The sequence below is a fragment of the Theropithecus gelada genome, chromosome 5 (genome assembly GCF_003255815.1).
Source record: "Theropithecus gelada isolate Dixy chromosome 5, Tgel_1.0, whole genome shotgun sequence".
In the NCBI taxonomy this organism is placed as follows: Eukaryota; Metazoa; Chordata; class Mammalia; order Primates; family Cercopithecidae; genus Theropithecus; species Theropithecus gelada.
In genome coordinates, this window is record NC_037672.1 from 143,361,219 (window position 1) to 143,375,580 (window position 14,362).

At 36.2% G+C, this 14,362-nt stretch overlaps 1 protein-coding gene across 3 annotated transcripts in view; it reads right to left on the minus strand.

The window, feature by feature from the left end:
* The window catches only part of SLC10A7 (solute carrier family 10 member 7), a 258,184-nt gene that overhangs the window by 120,457 nt on the left and 123,365 nt on the right, over window positions 1-14,362 (minus strand). The window lies entirely within an intron of this gene.

Here is a 14,362-nt window from a genome sequence, read left to right on the forward strand (position 1 = left end):
TGCATTGCAATTCAAAATGTAGGCAATCCATTGAGACTTTCTGAAATGAATTCATTTGACTCCTACTTATAATTGTTGTATCAGTACACAGAAATATACAAACTGGCACATTATATTACTGCAGGATTTTTTTTTCTTTTCCCTTTCCTTTTTAACATGACTAACATTATAGAAGGAATAAAGTAATCTCTATACTTACAAAAACATATAATTAGCTGGTATGATGTTTATCTTCATTCCCAGACGTTAAAAAATAATAATTTAGATACAGATATATACCTAAGCATTTATCATAAATTTAAACAGTTCCAAAGTTTCTAGGGAGTGAAGAAATGCTGGCCATCTTTTTACAGAATTTTAAAATTTATGCCTGATCCACTCATTTATAATTAGAATTTTATCAGCAGGGACAGATCCAGGTTTTGTGACCCCTAAAGCCCATACAATTTGGGGGCTCTTGTTTAAGAAAGGAATACAAAACTAGTGCCAGGGCCTCAGAAGGGAACATACAAATGAAGGGCCCTAAAGCTTAAGCATCATTAGCTTCTGAGTAAATCTGACTCTGGTTTTCAGTCATCAATAACAAACTTTCATCAATAGAGGGACGTAAAACAGAGCAACAAGTATCTGAAATTTAAGTTGGGGCGGAAATATAGTTCTCTGAAAGTTAATTAGAGGAGCTATGTGAACTTTTGTAAAACTGAACTGTTTAGGAACCCTCCCCCTCACCCACAGAAATCTACTCTAACATTGCCATGCACAGCATCAGGAGGAGGCTCAAGGTTAATCACTCATTTCCCCTTTCAATCCGTCTCAATTACTGTTATGGGATGCTTCAATTAGTCATTCTCATTCTCTCCAGGGATAGGGAGAGATTGCAGATAACTCATCCCAAATAGACTTCACAATTTGAATCCCTCCACCCAGTCAAAGAAAAATCTTCACTGGAGACAAGCAAGATTTGCTCTCATCCACTCTGCACTCTGTCAATGCCACTCTTTCATCAGACAAAGAGAAGCCATCAGTCTTCAGGGAGGCAAGGCCTTCTTTTCCCTTCCCCCAAAGGAGCAAGTTCTGTTTCTACCACACACTCAGCCTAAAAGTGCCCTAGGCAATAGTTCTTAAAACTACCCTTGGAAGGCCCTTTCCAGAAGCTAGCCCCTGAGACAGCCAGCCATATTATCAATCACCTAGACAGCATTTATACCTTTTTCTATGCCTGTTCTCTACTTGTCATAAGATTGCTTAGCCCTAAAGTCTAAAATCTACAAAAACAGACATTTCAATGACTTAAAGAAGCATTTGCAGTATCAATAGTTTATAGAAGACTACACAAAAAATAACGATTTCTAAACCTAGAAAGAAAAATGTCTCCCAATCTTAGAGAAGGCATTCAAGCTCTCCAAAGGCATGGGATAAGAAAAAATATATATATAATCTGACAAAAGGCTTTGTTGAAAAGGTTTTGTTTATTTTTACCTCCGTAAATATTCCAAGTACTCTGGGTTCTGTTATCATCATATGGAGATTATACATGCTGTGCAATTATAGCAATATTACAAAATAACTTATGAATGGATAAACATTTCTAGTTATGTTGACATTGTTTAGTAATGGTTTATTCTCCTGTAGAAGGACTAAATTTGCTCAAGGACTTTGTAAAGTGGCCTATTTCTGATCACTCATTTCTTCCACTGTGCGATCACTGTATTTACACTGTCACAGCACTAACACCATGCTACAATTGCTGTTTCACTCAATACACTACAGACTCCCAGGGGCTGGGAGAAGGGAGGTTGTACTAGGGCTGTTTTCATTTTTGTATCTTTAATACGAGTGGTACTAACACATAGTTGGCATTCGATGAGTGAATTTACTGAAAGAGACATGGAATTGATAATATTTAATGTGAATGGCAATATTTTAGGGGTTACCAAGGCATGTTGAAAATCAAATAATTAAGTTACTTTATAAAGAGCTGGCACACAAGATGCTCATGATGGACTGAGCAGTTCTAAGCATGAAGGGATTTTTAATATATAATAATGTCTTCTTCAAGAAATACATTTCAGAATCCAGAGATTAAAAATATTCCAAATGTGTTTAAAAATCACATTGTTTATTTTAAATTTCTTATAAAATTGCCACCTTGTATCCTTTCCTCTGGGTATACTGCGTGATGCTGAAGTTTGGCGTACAATTGATCTCATTAGCCAGACAGTGAGCATATTACCCAATAGTTAGCCAACTCTTGCCCCCTTCCTCCCTCCTGACTCTAGTAGTCCCCCGTGTCTCTTGTTGCTATCTTCATGTCCATAAGTACCCAGTGTTTAGATCCCACTTACAAGTGAGAACATGCAGTATTTAGTTTTCTTTTCTTGCATTAACTCACTTAGGATAATGGCCACAAGCTACATCCATGTTGCTGCAAAAGTCATGATTTCTTTCCTTTTTATGGAGGCATAGTATTCCATGATATATATGTACCATATTTTCTTTATCTAATCAACTGTTGATGGGGTACCTAAGTTGATTCCATGTTTTTGCTATTGTGAATAATTCAGTGATGAACATATAAGTCCATGTCTTTTTGGAAGACTGACTTATTTTCCTTTGGACATATAGCTGTAATGGGAGTATAGGGTCAAATGGTAGTTCTATCCTAAAGTCTATGAGAACTCTTCGAACTGCTTTCCACAGTGGCTAAACTAAATTAGATTCTTACCAACAGTGTAAAAACATTCCCTTTTCTCTGCAGCACTGCCAGCATCTGTTGTTATTTGACTGTTTAATAATAGCCATTCCAACTGGTGTGAGTTGGTATCTCACTGTGGTTTTGATTTGCATTTCTCTCATGATTAGTGATGTCCTCAACTTAAAAAAAATGTTTTTAAACCTACAGAAAAGTTGTTAAGAATAGTATAATGAACACTCATATATCCTTTACCTGTACTCACCAATTACCAGTCATTAACATTTTGCCACCTCTCTCTCAACTGTCTGCCTCCCAAACTCTCTGTTACTTGCAAACTGTGTGTGTGACATTGTGGCAATGCTCACCTAATACCGTAGCATGTATTCACATACTGTGTGTTGTTAATGTCTTCTGCTATTCTGGCCCTTCAAAGGTACTTTCTCTAACCTAATGAATTCTCACCACTTTCTATATCATGCATTTACTGTTTCCTTTTTTTGGAATGTACTGTTATCTGCCATATGTCCAAATCCATCCTTCAAAGTCTACTCAAATGCCCCTTAACCCATAAAACTTACTCTTCTAAATATTCCTTCAGTTATATGTGCCTCTTTTTGTACTACATACTGCTTTCTTCTTGGCAGGACAATTATTTGTGTATATGTTTCACTTCCTTAATAGTCCATGGGCACTTGAGGAAAGGAAGCATATCTAATAGCAAGTTCTATTTTTCACAGAGCTTAGTATAGTGTCTTACATATAGGAGATACTCAATAAACAACTACAAAATCAATCAGCAAAATCGCTGAATAAATGTATGTTTGTGAGAGAATTGGAGGGAGAATTAGATTCTATTTCTGACCTTTTAGCAAGTTTCTTTATAATTTAATACAAATTAAAATCCCAATCCTGATGTGAAAGTATTTGGAGGTGGGATTTTTGGAAGATAATTGGGTCACAAAGGTGGAGCCCTCATGATTTAGATTAGTGTCCTTATAAGAAGAGGCCAGAGAATAACCCTGATTAACATAGATGCAAGAATCCTCAACCAAATACTAGCAAACCGAATTCAGTAGCACATCAAAAAGATAATACACAAGTGGGTCTTATTCTAGATACATAAGGATGGTTCAACATATGCAAATCAATAAATGTGATTCAACACATAAACAGAATTAAAAACAAAAACCATATGATCATCTCAATAGATGTAGAAAAAGCATTTGATAAAATTTGGCATCCCTTCATGATAAAAACTCACAGCAAATGAGGCATCAAACAAACAAACCCAGAGCCAACATCATATGCATCAGGGAAAAGTTGAAAGCATTTCCCCTATAAGACAAGGATGCCCACTTTTACCAGTGCTATTCAACATAGTACTGGAATTCCTAGCTAGAGCAATCAGGCAAGAGAAAGAAACAAAAGACATCTAAATTGGAAAAGAGGAAGTCAGATTATCTCTGTTCACTGATAATATGATCTTGTATCTAGAAAACCCTAAAGACTCCTACAAAAGACTCCTAGGTTTGATAAATGACTTCAGCAATGTTTCAGGATACAAAATTAAGTACAAAAATCAGTAACATTTCTATATACCAATGACAATCCAGTTGAAAACCAAATAAAGAACTCAGTCTCATTTATAATACATACCAAAAAAAAATACCTAGGGATACATTTATCTAAGGAGGTGTAAAAGATCTCTACAAGGACAACTACAAAATACTGATGAAAGAAACAAGAGATGACACCAACAAATGGAAAAACATTCCATGCTCACAGACTGGAAGTATCAATATTGATAAAATGACCATACTGCCCAAAACAATCTACAGATTCAATGTAATCCCTATCAAATTACCAACATCATTTTTCACAGAATTAGAAAAACAATTCTAAAATCCACAGGGAACTAAAAAAGAACCTGATTAGCCAAAGCAATCCTAAGCAAAAAGAACAAAGCTGGAGGCATCAAATTATCTGATTTCAAATTATATTACAAGGCTATATTAACCAAAACAGCATGGTACTGGTATAAAAACAGACAAATAGATCAGTGGAACAGAATAGGGAACCCAGAAATAAGGCCACATACCTACAATCAACTGATCTTTGACAAAGTTGACAAAAATATTCACTGGGGAAAGGACACTCCATTCAATAAATGGTGCTGGGAAAACTGGAGAACCATATACAGAAAATGAAACTGGACCCACGTCTCTCACCATTTACAAAAATTAACTCAAGATGGATTAAAGACTGAAATGTAAAACCTGAAACTATAAAAATACTAGAAGAGGCTGGGGGCAGTGGATCACGCCTGTAATCCCAGCACTGTGGGAGGTCGAGGTGGGTGGATCACGAGGTCAGGAGACCAAGACCATCCTGGCTAACATGGTGAAACCCTTTCTCTAGTAAAAATACAAAAAATTAGCCAGGCGTAGTGGTGCGCGCCTGTAGTCCCAGCTACCCAGGAGGCTGAGGCAGGAGAATCACGTGAACCCAGGAGGCGGAGCTTGCAGTGAGCTAAGATGGTGCCACTGCACTCCAGCCTGGGTGACAGTGCGAGACTCTGTCTCAAAAAAAAAAAAAAAAAAAAGAAAGAAAGAAAGAAAGAAAAAAAAGAAAAAAATCCTAGAAGAAAACCTAGGAAAGAAAAACTCTTCTGGACATTAACATAGGCAAAGAATTCATGACTAAGTCCTCAAAAGAAAACGCAACAAAAACAAAAATAGACTAATGGGGCTTAATTAAATTAAAAAGCTCCTGTACAGCAAAAGAAATAATTAACAGAGCAAATAGATAACCTACAGAATGGGAGAAAATATTTGCAAGCTATGCATCCAACAAACGGTTAATACTCAGAATCTGCAAGGAACTCAAACAACTCAACTGGAGACCATTATCCTAAGTGAAAAAACTCAGAAACAGAAAATCAAAACCACGTGTTCTTACTCACAAGCGGGAGCTAAACAATGGACACAGAGTGGAACAATGGACATTGGGAGACTCCAAAAGGTAGAAGAGTGGAAGGAGGGTGAGGGTTGAAAATTTACCCATTGGGTACAATATTCACTCTTTGGGCAACAGGTACACTAAAACCCAGACCTCCACTATGCAATACATCAATGTAACAAAACTCCATTTGTGCCCCCGAAGTCTATAAAAATAAAAAATTTAAAAGAGGCCAGAGAGCTAGCTAGCCTGGTCTCTGCCATGTGGAGATACAAGGAAAAGTCAGTTGTCTGCAACCTGGTAGAAAGCTTTCATCAGAATCCAACCAACTTTATATGCTGACACCCCTATCTTGGATTTCCAGCTCCAGACTGTCAAGAAATAAATGTTTTTGTTAAAGTCATAGAGTCTATGGTAATTTGTTACAGCAGCCTAAACCAACTAAAACAAACATATACACTTAATAAGATCTCTTACCTCTTTCAAAAGCTATAAGTAGTGCCAAGACAAGTAGTAGACCAACATTCCCAGAGAGAACTTCATTCTCCTTAGCACATCATAGTGTCTTTATGACCAGGGTTGGTTTATCAGCTTCTAATGTAACAGGGCAGGGACGGGAATGGCTATTAGATAGATAGGAACCTCAGACTTGGAATTAGAAGACCTTTTTGTTTGGCCTCCTGGCTATGAAACCCTGGGCAAATCACTTAACTAGCCTCTATGATTCTCAGAGTTCTTAGCTATAAAATGCAGATGACCATTCCTCCCTGGGGCTGTTGTTAGAATCTGTGAGATAATGGATGCCAAATCACTTAGCACAGTTGCCTAGTTTAATAGATGCTCAAGAAATGTTAGCTGAATGCAACCTATGGAATCTCAAAAAAACGTATTTTTAGGAATTATAATGACAATTATACCAGTACATAACATCACTAAGGTGTGAGGGTGTGATTTTAACCTTTTAATAGTAAAATTTGTTGAAGACATCTAGATTCTGCTATTTGAAAAACTATTTCCACTAATATTTTATATCTTACACAGAATAATCAATCAACAAATATATGTGATGATTGAATGAAGAAAAGAAAATGAGCTCTTTAGTTGTAAGTAAACTTGTTCACAAGAAACTATATTGAAATTGACAGAAGGCAATCATGTTTTATGGTTTCAGTGATGGATTGTAGTCCTGTAAAGCTAATAGCTATTAAAGGATTAAAATTAGGCATGGGGCAGTTTTGAAGGAGGATACAGAATATATAAAAGATAGTTATTTAGGCTGGGTACAGTGCCTCACACCAGTAATCCTAGCACTTTGGGAGGCCAAGGCGGTCAGACTGCTGGAGCTCAGGAGTTCAAGACCAGGCTAAGCAACATGGTGAAACTGTATCTCTACAAAACATACAAAAAATTAGCCGGGCGTGGAGGTGCACACCTGTAGTCCTAGCTACCTGCAGGGCTGAGGCGGGAGGATCACTTGAGCCTTAAGCCAGCAGGTCGAGACTGCAGTGAGCCATGTTTAAGCCACTGCACTCCAGTCTGGGCGACAAAGCAAGACCCTGTCTCTAAGAAAAGAAAAGAAAATAATTTAAAAAATGGTTATTTCAATCAGAATCCTAGAATGGGGAAAATTCAGAGCAGGAGGAGCTAGGAAAACATGAGCAATTTTTCCCCTCCTGCTTTACCAGTTATATTAATTGCAGATTATTTAAGTCTACTGGGTTTAAACTTGCCTGCATTGTAAGTACTTTTTGCTTTTAATTCTAAAATCAGATTTTCCAGGCATAAAGACAGAAAAGTTAAAATGCAAAAAAAAAAAAAAAAAAAAAAAAAATGGTTGTAAAGGTGGGAAATATGGAAGCAAAAGGGGTTTTAAAAGAAACTAACGCTCAGAGCAACCTGAAAGGGAAAAACAAATTAACTTTGATCTGTTTTCATTAAGGAGAGAGATCACTAGTGAAGCTGGAAAGGACACTATCATCTTGCTAGTTAAATGGGTGAGTGTCATGTAATTAAAATGTTTAAAAGTTCATAAAAGGATGACATGTACATAAAATGTCATCTTGACTTATAAAAAAACTACTTTGCTCAAAAAAGGACTTGTAGACCATATAAACTCTTGCCCTTAATAAAACAATCAGCAATTCTCTTTAATTTGTTCATTTTTCTTACAGTTCTCATATACATATTATACAAAATATACCAGTTTTTAAATATTGGCCTTCCAAATGTGAACACTGCAAATGTGTTAAGAGGAAAACAATGTCAGGTATCCAATTTGTGATGGTGCAAATCAATGTCTCTAAAAAGAGCAGTCTGAACTATGGGTTATTGTTGTTACCAAACAGAGAAACAGTCTGTGTGACCATTACCAAGGAAGAAAAAGCGTAAAGTAAAAACACTGCTAAAAGCAAACAGAATTCTTGAACTGTCTGACCTAATTTGAGTTGAGAAATAAAGTGTACCTTAGCTCCTCAGTTTAAAATCTGCTCAAATATTTGGTACAAGTCTGTAGAGCTGGATTTCATTGAGTGGCTGGTCAATTGTTAGGGACAGAGCTGTACAAAAGGCAGATGAAGTCTTGTCTTCTCAAGGTCGATACATCTTCTCTAAAGTCCCCATACATCCCTAACTCTACTCAGTAATTGTCATTAAAAGCTCTCATTATGTGAAGTAGGTGCAATTAGAGAATCTTGCCCTCACAGGATGTACTGCACTGAGAAGGCTGGAGGTTCATACATTAGTGCGAATTCACTCTCCCTCTATCTTCCATACATTCTGCTGTGAGAGAGAAAAATTATATTCATACACATTAAGGCAAAAGCCTACTGGCCCCTACAAAATTACCCTAAACAGTAACTGTGGTTATTTGAGGAACTCCCTATTTCATTATGTGTCTCAGGAATAAAAGAGATAAAGTTTGCCATCAATAACACTGAACATATCTGCTGAATCCCGCAGATTCCAAGACATTAATAATTCAAAATCTTGTGGGAATTTTGTCATGGTGGAGATACGACTTGTCTGCAAACGGAGCTCAGGGGATGCTCAGTATGATCTATCCTTGTATATACATACAACTGCTGCATTCATCATGACATGCAAAAGAACACAGGACTCTGTTGTATCTCTATAATTTCTGAAATTTGTGAATCTATATTATAAAGTCATTATGTATAACATAATATGTTACCATTCTCACATGAAGAGTAATCATGATAATATGTCATTATACTGTATAGACTAAAAGGACTGGTAAATATATTCTGTCTCCCTTATCTCTTAAACCTATGTGCCATAATTTAAAAAACTTTGAGATTGAATGGTCAGAGGGAGAAGGAGAAAAACACGTTGGCTCTCCCTCTATACATGTGTGTACATATATATGTGTGGGTGTCTATATATGTGCATGTATATGTTTTTATGTTTATATGTGTGTGCAAAGATGAATACACACACACTCACTCATACATACCTATGACCTTCAGATTTACTGAAAAACAAAAAAATTGGCAATGCCAATTATGTCACTCATTGTTGTCCCAGGGATCATCACCCATGAAGATGACAATAGCAAAAATATCCACCAATATTTTTCCCCAAAGGTCCCTTAAGAGATGAGCCAGACCCCTCAATGCCTGGTGAAAGATTTTGAATGATTCTTAATACTAAAGCCAGAATAATCTTTCCAAAACTCAAATTGAATGACATCATTCTCTGTGAAAATTCTTCCTATTGCCCTTAGAATAAAGTCCTGATACGTCCTTAACAAGACCCACAAGACACTGCATGACCTTGCTACCACTGACTACCTCAGCCTCATCTCAAGCCATTCTCCTCTCCATTTTCTGAGCTGATGGCACAACGGCTTTCTTTTAGTTCCTTAAAAACAACATGGGCAATTCGCCTCAAGGCCCTTGATCATGGTGTTCTCTCTTAGTAAACGTTCTCCACTTAGGAAATTCTGTTGTTCAGGTCTGAGCGTAAAAGTCAATTGTGTCCCAGTTATTGGGGGGTGGTGGGTGGCTGAGATCATGCCACCACACTCCAGCCTGGACGACAGAGCAAGACCGTGTCTAAAAAAGAAAAAAGTCAATTACTACTAAGTATTTCTCTGTGTTAGGCATTATGCTCCATTCTTTACATGCATTTAAAAAATTTAGCTTTTATAACAACCCCATGAGCTTATTAGCATTATCTCCATTTATAGATGTGAAAATGAGTCCTAGAAAGATTAAGAAATATGTACAAGATCACAGAGCTTGTAAATGGTGGAGGTGGAATTCACTGAGGTAGTCCTTCTACTACATTATCTCTTTATACTTTACAGTCTTTGGTTAACAACTTTTGCATAATCAGTAGCTTAATGTTTGCTTTCCACACTAGACTGTAACCTCCACAAAGGCACAAACTACCCTGTTCACTATGGAATACACATTGTGCTGACGCTAGAAACAAAGTGAACAAATGCTTCTTGAATAAATGAGTGCCTGGCACACTGAGTAACTTCTATAAAACACAGAGGAAAGAAAGGCTACCTTAAAAGAGTTCAAGATACCCCACTACCTATCCAACTCAAGCAGTGAATTTGGAAAGTTGAAATCGGCATAAATTATTACCAAATACTGTATGAAGTCCAATCAAAATCCATAGTAAATATAATCAAATATAAAATGTATGAAACTAGTCTTTAGGGGAAGGGAATGATATAGTGTGCACATCTAACTATACTGGCACCTACCAATAAGAGCAATTATTCTGGGAACCTTTTGAAAATTCAGTGTTCTATAGCATTCAGAGTAGGCCTGATAGCTCCTGACTTCAATTTCAAAGTACAAACACATTTATAATCTCATTTAAAAATTATGTATAATTAAGGTAAAATTGTTTCAAAGACCGATAGAATATCCACTTCAATGAATACAGCTAAAATATATGAATCTAAACAGTCAGTATTATTCTGTATTATTTCAGGAAATCTAATCGGCATGATTGTAAGTTTTCTTGAACCTGATATGTAAGGTCAATATCACTGACTCTGGGGACTGGTCATGGTCAGCCCTAGATTTTGAATTCTCATAATCCATGGTTATAACAAAAATAAAAACCTGATTTAAGTCTTTATTTCAATATACTTATTGATATACTACCTCATTAAATCTTTTATCTACCAGTGCTCTGACTAAATAACAAAATAAATAGGTATTGTTTCATATTATTCCTTTCTACAACAAAGAAATGGCCAAGGTATGATGAGCTTGACATGAAAAGATTTTCAAGGAAGTACATATATTATACAATAAATCACAAATTATAAAGGCCAATTATACTAGTTCAGTATTTATGTGAGGACATCAAATAAAAGCCCATAAGTTTATCTTTTTTTTTTTTTTTTTTTTTTTAGAGACAGAGTCTCGCTCTGTTGCCCAGGCTGTAGTGCAGTGGCGCAGTCTCGGCTCACTGCAACCTCAGCCTCCTGGGTTCAAGCAATTCTCTGCCTCAGCCTCCTGAGGAGCTGGGACTATTACAAGCGTGTGCCATTACACCCGGCTAATTTTTGTATTTTAGTAGAGATTGGGTTTTGCCATGTTGCCCAGGCTGTTCTCAAACTCCTGAGCTCAGGCGATTCATCCGCCTCAGCCTCCCAAAGTGCTAGGATTACAAACACGAACCACCATGCCCAGTCCCATACTTTTATCTTCAAGCAATACTGTATACTGATTAAGGGAGCAAACAGAGTCCAAACATGTACACATACAATAAACATGAACCACATAAACAAATGAAAATATGGAAGACATGGGAAAAGATTCAAATATATCTTTCTTCTAAGTCCTTTTTCTCATCCACTGGATCACATTTCTCCATATTCTTATTCATATGGTATAAAATGAATAATTTCTATTCCTAAAAACTCATGCCTTTTTAGAAATACATGACCTTTGTTCAGCTATAAGAAACATTAAAAGGGAATATTGTTCTCCAAATAACATTCCAGCTTCTTTCATAAAGGCTTCCCTGATAGTCTCCGTTTTCTCCTCTGAACTCTCACTCCACGTTTCCATGTCACCTCTCCTGCTATTACAGGTTTCTCTATTAAAATGCAGTTTTGGCTGGGCATGGTGGCTTACGCCTGTAATCCCGTCACCTTTGGAGGTGGAGACTGGAGGACTGCCCGAGAACAGGAGTTTTGAGACCAGCCTCAGCAACATAGCAAGACCTCCGACTCTACCAAAATAATAATAATAATACTACTACTAATAATAATAATAACAACTTAGCCAGGCAATGTGGCCAACATAGTGCCAGAACATAGTCCCAGCTGTTCAGAAAGCTGAGGCAGGAGGATTGCTTTGAGCCCAGAAGTTTGAGGTTGCAGTGTGTCGTGATCATGCCACTGCACTACATCCTAGGTGACAGAGCAAGACCCTGTCTCAAAACAAATGAACAACAACAACAAAAAAAACCCACACAGTTGCTACTATCTTGTATTTCATAGATTCATGTGTATGTGACTTCCTTTTTAAAGCAGAAGTTCATTCAGGCAGATTTTACATCTGAATATTTTTTGTAACCATTCCTTCCCCAGCACTTTTCATAATGGTGCACATAATAGATGGAACAATTGACTGCACAAATAAATGACATGGCTGCTTGTGAGTGAACTGGAGGCAGGTGCTGATACATATATTTGCTCCCAACATACACTAACATCGGACATGATTTTCAGTATTAAAATGTAATAACGTAAATGAAAACCAAAACAAGTATATATATACATTACACAGCATGAATGTCTTGCTAGAGGAGTGTTACTACTTTGTTTATTCAATATTTCAATATATTTTCTATCCCCCAAGTCACCCCTGTACATAGTACTTATATTTAACCATATATGTCACTTGTTTTTCTTTGTTCAATTTGAACTCTATAGAACTTAGCATACATAAAAACCAATGAGATGTCTTCGTAAAAGTAAGCCAAGTTAGCCTTTGAATTTGAGACACTGATCTTTCTTCTTTCTTTAAATGTATGTGTCATGGATTGCTCTCATTATATGACAATCTACAAGGTTTTTCTCCCACATCCTTCCAATACTAATTATTTCTTCTCTCTGGCTCAGACATATTATATAAAAGGTTGCTTAGTCATGTCTATCTGAAGAGGATTCATAAGGTAACTAGATTCTGATATCATCTGACATTTTGTTCCCTAACTGAATCATCCCGCTTGGTTCAATTCTTTGACCACAAAATGGGACCATTATGTTAACTTTTAAATAAAGGAATAACTAATTAAACCAAAGTAATTCAAAGGGCTCACAACATGGAAAGAAACACAGATATTCAAAGAAAAGTCTATTTTAGTGGAAAGAGCATATCTAAATAAAAATTCTCCTTCAAGTGATGGACATTTTACCAAAAGCTTTGAATAAAATAAATTATTTTGTACATTATGGTACGAAAGCCAAAAGCTCATGAAAGTAGAAAAGGTTGATAGTTTTAGATTACATTACTCTAAATAAAGAAGGAATTGTTGCTGACATCACCTTAAATATACTGCGTATTGACATGTTTTTGAAGGAATTACAGTTGTGTGGAACAAGTCATAATCAAATTTAGTTCAATCAGTTGCAGCATATATTTTAAAAATAAAAACGTATTGGGATACAAATACATGAAAAGGCCTTATCAACCTTACTCTTTATGTACCAAATTTTTAAATCCATGCTTATTTGCAAGCAAAAAAACATGTACATTGGTGAGATTGTGGAATTATATATATTCGGGAAAAGAGTAATTGCACATACACACAAATTCCGGACCACTACTTCCTTTAAAACCACTGAAAGAAAAAAAAAGCAGTGAGGGACCAGCCCCTTTAGAAATTCAGTACAACATGTTTAAACCCATACAAGGAAAAGTCACCAAGATTTAAACACAAATAACAAAAGGAAAAGGAGAAAAAGAAACAAGAGAATTAAGTCAAACACTCTGTTAACTGAATTCAGACTCTGGGCTTTTACAGGGTATTAATCTAATATATGCCAAATTAGATTTTCAAATTCCATAACATTTGATTTCTTTTCTAAAACCAGTTTACCCTCAATCCCAGAAGTTTTTCTTTCAAAGATAAACTACAATTCTAAGTGGAATTTCTATTCAACTAGGAGCTCTGTTGGTTTTTTTTAAGTATTTATGAATCATATTTATGATATTTACGATTTTACTCTCCCCAAACATTACTTGTGACTTTAATAAAGTTAAGACTGATGTAAGAACTAAAAGATGGTTTACTGTGTATTAAATAATGCTCATTTTAAAGCAGGGCCACTTGCACACTGTTTGTCAACTAAAATAATGTCAGAAAAGTTTTCAGACGTCTGGGAATTTCTTCCAACTTAACAACTCAAACACCACCAAAATTATCCAGGAATTTCAGGATAAAATAGGTCTGCTTTGGAAACACATCCCCAATAATATATATAATTGATCACTGGTAACCTTTCTGATTTGTGCTGTGGGGACAAAATCCTTGAGCTTGAAGAAACCATAACTATGTTCCGGTCTGCACCAGGGATAGTTTGCACAGGATTTTTAGCAGTTGGAGAGCTTGAAGCTTTCCTTCATATCCTGTTTAATGGGACTTCTAATTAATGTCACTCATAAACTTTAAATTGCAGAGTGAGATCATCCACACACAATTCCTTCA